This window comes from Drosophila virilis, unplaced genomic scaffold (assembly GCF_030788295.1).
Source record: "Drosophila virilis strain 15010-1051.87 unplaced genomic scaffold, Dvir_AGI_RSII-ME tig00001840, whole genome shotgun sequence".
Taxonomy (NCBI): Eukaryota; Metazoa; Arthropoda; class Insecta; order Diptera; family Drosophilidae; genus Drosophila; species Drosophila virilis.
Genome location: NW_027212862.1, coordinates 242,322 through 248,464, shown reverse-complemented (window position 1 = coordinate 248,464; position 6,143 = coordinate 242,322). Strand labels below are relative to the sequence as shown.

The 6,143-nt window shown below is 46.3% G+C and overlaps 1 pseudogene; it reads left to right on the top strand.

Moving 5' to 3' along the window:
• The first annotated feature begins 4,991 nt into the window (after positions 1-4,991).
• On the top strand, positions 4,992-5,913 carry LOC138911658 (uncharacterized; annotated as a pseudogene).
• The last annotated feature ends 230 nt before the right edge of the window (positions 5,914-6,143 follow it).

Below are 6,143 nucleotides of genomic sequence, written 5' to 3'. Positions count from 1 at the left end.
AAAAATATTTTAAAATACATTAAATACATTATTAGTGCATTACAAATATAATAAATATTCAAATTAAATAAATTTATGTAAAATAACTCCACTTATTTTTCAAAAGGAGGGAGATATAGTATGTGCGTATATTGAGGGTACACTGTACCAATAAAGTAACATCGGTTAAGATAAATATATCAGCAACATATTATTGCAGTACACAAACAAAACCATTTCAGGTCAGCGTGTGATATGATCTACTGCTAGAAGCGAGCACCTTTGTTTTCCTACCCAATCGCTTCCGCTTAGTATGCCAACAGGCAAAGGGGAAGAAACAAAGCATCACTTAGCAGTTCCGTCCGCAAGCACCTCCAGAAGTTCTCCGTCTCCAACAGCAGCCCTGAGAGGCGAAGGGGTAACATCGTCCCGGACTAAAAGCGAATTATCCGCGTCCAAGACAAGGGGAATTGTTACGGCACCTCTTAGTTCGAGGCCAAGTCCACTGATAAAAATCAGTCGACCGCCGTCCAAAGCTAAAAGCGAAGCATTCCTGACCACTGCAGTCGGACGCACTAAGGCAACCATTAGCACAAGATCTAGTCCGATTTCCACGCGAGCTAATACCAAAACGGCAGAAAATATGACGCGACCTTAATCAAGTTTATTGCTGTCACTGATCGTCTAAGTTAGTTTGAGGCAAAACTAAACACTCCTGGAGGCTCTGACCCGTCTCTCTATACATGCCAGGTCGGTCGGGACCAAGTGCGAGCCTTGTGAGACAAGGTTGAAAAAGAGTACGAGGTCGGCTCAACAATAATCTCGGAAGCCGGTTCAATGGAAACCATTTCAGTCATGCAGTCCAAGTACGACTATTGTTACTTGGTATATAAGAGATGCGCCGCTAAACTTAGCGAGCAAATCGATACAGCTAACGTCCAAAATAAGCCATCCGCTCAGTCCACCATTCCGGCATATGTTCGCACCGGGTGTCGCTTACTTCCTTGCGACACAGAAATCTTCAGCAGAGATTACATACGTTGGCCCACATTTCGAGACCTCTTTACTGCAATTTACATAAATAATCCTAGGTTATCCCAGGTCGAGAAATTATTCCATCTCAGTGCGAAAACCAGCGGTGAGGTTCAGGCGATTGTATCGAAGTCACCTTTTACTAACGATGGCTTCCGATCAGCCTGGGCCAATCTGACTGAGCACTTTGAGAACCGAAAATTGTTAGTCAATAGCCAGCTCAAGATTCTTTTCAACCTGCAGCCAATCTCCCAAGAGTCTGGAGCGGCAATTAAGGACATTCAGAGCACCATTCAAGGTTGCTTAACAGCTCTGGAGTTATCCGAAATAAATCGTGTTCCTATGTTCCTCCAAATTACTCAAAAATAACACTCTCCTTATGGGAACAGTCCATCTCGAGAAAAAACGACATCTTATCTTGGCTTGAGATGAACGCCTTTCTCTTAGAACGCTATCGCACTCTAGAAGGCTTAACTCATTTGAGAATAAGGTTGCTAACAAGCCGCAAGCCTGCTAATTATACTCCAGGGAGAATCACCCTATCCGTCTGTGCCCACGATTTCTCCAAACGCCCGTCAGCGAACGAGCAACTTACATCAAACAGCAAAAACTATGTTTGAACTGTTTCGCTAGGGGTCATCAGTTAAAGGATTGCACAAGTGCTCACAATTGTTTTACATGCAAAGGTCGTCACAATACGCTCTTCCAACGTAATGACTCTCTCTACAATTGGGCCCTGCGGTAGTCCGCATGCCACAAGCAACAGCTCCCTCCAATCAATCCATACTGTCCACTTCATCCCAACAAGCGAACGTTCACATATATGCTGCAATTAACGCCCACGGTGTTCTCCTAAGCACGGCTGTTATATATGTTCGCCATTTGGGTGTAAATTATACAGCTCGTGCACTGATCGACTCGGGATCAGAGGCAACATTTATTTCTGAGCGACCTGATAAAGCTGCCGTTGGAAAAGACCTCTTCCAGGGACTGTGAACGCCGTACACTCCCGGCTATCGGCTGCCATCGGTTTCTGCCGGTACTCGTGCTTCAAATCCAGAGTGGAGATGAACCGGGCGTGGCGCAACCGCTCCAGGAGATTCCAGCCCTATCGCAGAATACCTCGCTCATTGCCCTGGGCATACGGTCGAGGGCTATACCATAGGTGATAGCAAGCTCCTCGAGGTCCTCTAAGAACCCAAGGGGGTCGGAGCGTCCATCGTACCTCATACCCCACTTCCGAACTTGCTCCGGGACATTAGGAAGTGGCCTCGCCTCCGATGGATGTTGCGGCCTAGTGTAGCAGGGACCACCACCCGGTTCAACAGGGGACCTCCCCACCTCTGCGTTGACCGCAGTTGTTCGGCGGTCTTCATTTCCACCGAGAGCAGGAACTGGCTCCACGCCCGAGACGGTCAAACTCGGGGTGGGCGCCTGCAAAAGCCCGTACAGCTGGGAGCTTCTGAGGTTAGGTTCCGACTTTTGCCGTGGCCGTCCACCAAAGTCGGGTGGGACGCCCCTAGATGGCGGCTCAAAAGTTTTAGCATACTGGGATTCCAGCTCGGCGAGCCGAGCCCAAATCCCAGTCGAATGACCGCCCTCCTCCACGTAGGTGGACAGCCGCTTACGTAGCTCCTGGGCGATCGGCACTAGCTCCTCTTTGCGTCGCTGACGAATCCAGCGGACGCCTACCCCCGGGTTTTGGCACTCACCTGCCTCCATCCTTTATTGTATACTTCCTTGCTAGTCGACGTCGCTGTTTCCCTCTCTTCCCGTTCTAGGGGTTCCGTCGGTCCCTTTACTATTCCTCTCTCCTTTTCTTGGTGTTGGTGTCTTATCACTTTTTTTTTTTTTTTATTTATTTTTTTTATTAATTTTTTTTTTTTGTTTAATTAATTTGATTTATAAAAGAAAAGTTTATTATTATTCACTTATTTTTATTTATTATTGTTCCGCTCTTATTGTTATCTTTGTTCACATTCACTTGAAGGGTGACCACTTCACTGCCCCCGACAGCTGTACTCGCTGGCGCGCGCGCGCTGTACTCTCACGACCGACCGTTATGTTTTCGTCTCTTTATCTTACTTGCCGGCTTGCTGCTAGCATTTTTGTCACTCACCAGCTGCACGTGTTCATTTTCTGGCTATGCCTAACACAAGGTCTAGGAATGTTCTCTGGGGTATACCGGACTACTTAATACCCTATTTTAAAATTTCGCACATACATGACCTTCTTATTTTCTTGCTCTCTGCTAGGTTACCTTCCCTCTAGGGTATACCCGACCAGAAATACCCTATATTTTTCTTCTTTTTTTTTTGGAAAATACCGTTAAGGGCATGCTTGCGGGCTTTAATCCGCCGACATGCCACACCCCTAAACGCCTCTTGGTCCCCGCTCGGGCTCCACTTGTAAGGTAGCTTCTGGCCGGGGTATAATTCTCAGTCTTACCAGGTCTAGCGAGTTACAAGTTATTTATCCTGACCAAACCAAACCCAGATCTACCTCTACACACCTACGCCATCGGGCCGTGGCCTCGTACCACCTTATGCTAGCGGGCCGTGGCCTCGCTCCAACCACACTAACGGGCCGCGGCCTCGCACCAACTCCACTACCTAAATACTCTATCCTTCTGCCGGGCCGTGGCCTCGTACCACTATGCTAGCGGGCCGTGGCCTCGCACCAACTACACTAGCGGGCCGTGGCCTCGCACCAACTCCACTACCTAAACACCAACCGGCAATGCCCACCCCAGAGCCACAAACTAGTACCGCATGCCCCTCGTTCGAGGTTAGGTCGAACACCGGTTAGTTCCGATGTTAAGGTAAGCCGGGTTACCTAGAAACAGGGAATAATCCAATACTTTCTACATAATTAAATTCAAATTCACCATTTAAATCAATTATAATATTCGCGGCTCCTTGCCTCTTTGCTACTAATCGAACTGCTTATATTACTGATGGCTCCTTGCCTCTTATTTCATTAAGATCTTAACCTAATATAATTAATACTTATAACTAAAGAAAATTAATGCGTTGTCCCGCCAGCAGCTGCTTGCCGTAATTTGGCCAAAGGGATGACGGCTCCTTGCCGTGAAAACTGTGGGGTGGCCGGTCTCCTTAGCCGCCTCACAATATTGAAAAAAAAAAAATATTTTAAAATACATTAAATACATTATTAGTGCATTACAAATATAATAAATATTCAAATTAAATAAATTTATGTAAAATAACTCCACTTAGTTACGTTATTTTTCAAAAGGAGGGAGATATAGTATGTGCATATATTGAGGGTACACTGTACCAATAAAGTAACATCGGTTAAGATAAATATATCAGCAACATATTATTGCAGTACACAAACAAAACCATTTCAGGTCAGCGTGTGATATGATCTACTGCTAGAAGCGAGCACCTTTGTTTTCCTACCCAACCGCTTAGTATGCCAACTGGCAAAGGGGAAGAAACAAAGCATCACTTAGCAGTTCCGTCCGCAAGCACCTCCAGAAGTTCTCCGTCTCCAACAGCAGCCCTGAGAGGCGAAGGGGTAACATCGTCCCGGACTAAAAGCGAATTATCCGCGTCCAAGACAAGGGGAATTGTTACGGCACCTCTTAGTTCGAGGCCAAGTCCACTGATAAAAATCAGTCGACCGCCGTCCAAAGCTAAAAGCGAAGCATTCCTGACCACTGCAGTCGGACGCACTAAAGCAACCATTAGCACAAGATCTAGTCCGATTTCCACGCGAGCTAATACCAAAACGGCAGAAAATATGACGCGACCTTAATCAAGTTTATTGCTGTCACTGATCGTCTAAGTTAGTTTGAGGCAAAACTAAACACTCCTGGAGGCTCTGACCCGTCTCTCTATACATGCCAGGTCGGTCGGGACCAAGTGCGAGCCTTGTGAGACAAGGTTGAAAAAGAGTACGAGGTCGGCTCAACAATAATCTCGGAAGCCGGTTCAATGGAAACCATTTCAGTCATGCAGTCCAAGTACGACTATTGTTACTTCGTATATAAGAGATGCGCCGCTAAACTTAGCGAGCAAATCGATACAGCTAACGTCCAAAATAAGCCATCCGCTCAGTCCACCATTCCGGCATATGTTCGCACCGGGTGTCGCTTACTTCCTTGCGACACAGAAATCTTCAGCAGAGATTACATACGTTGGCCCACATTTCGAGACCTCTTTACTGCAATTTACATAAATAATCCTAGGTTATCCCAGGTCGAGAAATTATTCCATCTCAGTGCGAAAACCAGCGGTGAGGTTCAGGCGATTGTATCGAAGTCACCTTTTACTAACGATGGCTTCCGATCAGCCTGGGCCAATCTGACTGAGCACTTTGAGAACCGAAAATTGTTAGTCAATAGCCAGCTCAAGATTCTTTTCAACCTGCAGCCAATCTCCCAAGAGTCTGGAGCGGCAATTAAGGACATTCAGAGCACCATTCAAGGTTGCTTAACAGCTCTGGAGTTATCCGAAATAAATCGTGTTCCTATGTTCCTCCAAATTACTCAAAAATAACACTCTCCTTATGGGAACAGTCCATCTCGAGAAAAAACGACATCTTATCTTGGCTTGAGATGAACGCCTTTCTCTTAGAACGCTATCGCACTCTAGAAGGCTTAACTCATTTGAGAATAAGGTTGCTAACAAGCCGCAAGCCTGCTAATTATACTCCAGGGAGAATCACCCTATCCGTCTGTGCCCACGATTTCTACAAACGCCCGTCAGCGAACGAGCAACTTACATCAAACAGCAAAAACTATGTTTGAACTGTTTCGCTAGGGGTCATCAGTTAAAGGATTGCACAAGTGCTCACAATTGTTTTACATGCAAAGGTCGTCACAATACGCTCTTCCAACGTAATGACTCTCTCTACAATTGGGCCCTGCGGTAGTCCGCATGCCACAAGCAACAGCTCCCTCCAATCAATCCATACTGTCCACTTCATCCCAACAAGCGAACGTTCACATATATGCTGCAATTAACGCCCACGGTGTTCTCCTAAGCACGGCTGTTATATATGTTCGCCATTTGGGTGTAAATTATACAGCTCGTGCACTGATCGACTCGGGATCAGAGGCAACATTTATTTCTGAGCGACCTGATAAAGCTGCCGTTGGAAAA